Here is a 1,348-nt window from a genome sequence, read left to right on the forward strand (position 1 = left end):
TATAATGATCCGGCTAGTATTGATAGTTTTCATACATTCTCGAATGAACCCTAATTGATGCATTGCACGACTGTTTGATTGCAATTACACATTGAACTGTTAGAAAACCGTTTGCTAACATTGAAAACGAATGACCATTGTATTGATTGCATTGAAACCGTTTGCTAAGATTGTAGCCGTGCGGCTTGTTTGCATCATGCACACATAATAGTACAAACTGATTGCGTATAGAATCCGAATGCTAAGATTGAACATGTATGCATCATATACGAATGACCTATTTGCATCATACCTAGAATCCGGATTGCTTGAGCATATTGATTGCATTCGCTTAAACACTTTTAAATCTAAATTAAGAAACATATGATTTCAGATGTCGAAAATCAACAACTTGGATTTTGCTGCTCTAAATCTCTCTGGAGATAATTACTTGCAATGTGCACTTGATGCTAAGATCATCATAAAATCCAAGGGACTCGGTGAATGTATCACCGAGGGCAATAATGCAAGTGAGAAAGATAAATATGGAGCTATATTAATTATACGCCATCATCTTATTGAGAGTCTCAAAGATCAATATTTGACTATTGAGGATCCTCTAGACATTTGGACAGAGTTGAAAACGAGATATGATCACTAGAGAACGGTGTTATTACCAAAGGCTACATATGATTGGAGGAATCTCAGAATCCAGGACTTCAAGTCCGTGGACGAGTATAACTCGGCCCTGTTTAAGATAGTTTCTAAATTGAAACTGTGTGGTGAGGATATAACGGATAAGGATATGCTTGAGAAAGCCTTTTCCACCTTCCACACAAGCAATGTGTTGTTACAATAACAGTACCGTGAGAAAGGCTTCACAACCTATGCTAATATGATCTCTTGTCTCTTGCTCGCTGAGCAGAACAATGAACTGTTGATGAGAAACAGTGAATTGAGACCTCCTGGAACAAACCCATTACCTGAGGCACATGCGGCCGTAGAGGATAAGAAAGAGTCGAACCATGTCCAAAGTGATAGCCAACACGGCCGTGGTCGTGGAAAATGGCATGGACGTGGTGGTCGAGGCCGAAACTCGTTTGGTCGAGGCCGAGACAACTCATATGGCCGTAGCGAAGGAAACTCTTATGGAGGCCGTGGTCATGGCCGAGGCCGTGGTACATCATTTAAACCACAAAACTCGACTAAATCCGTGTGCCATAGATGTGGTATGGATAATCATTGGGCTAAGACATGTAAGACTCCCAAACATCTCGTTGACCTCTACCAAGAGAGTTTGAAAGGGAAGAATCCTGAAGCTCATATGACTTATCAAGATGGTGAAGATGATTTCAATCATGAACGAGAC

This window comes from Brassica oleracea, chromosome C5 (assembly GCF_000695525.1).
Source record: "Brassica oleracea var. oleracea cultivar TO1000 chromosome C5, BOL, whole genome shotgun sequence".
In the NCBI taxonomy this organism is placed as follows: Eukaryota; Viridiplantae; Streptophyta; class Magnoliopsida; order Brassicales; family Brassicaceae; genus Brassica; species Brassica oleracea.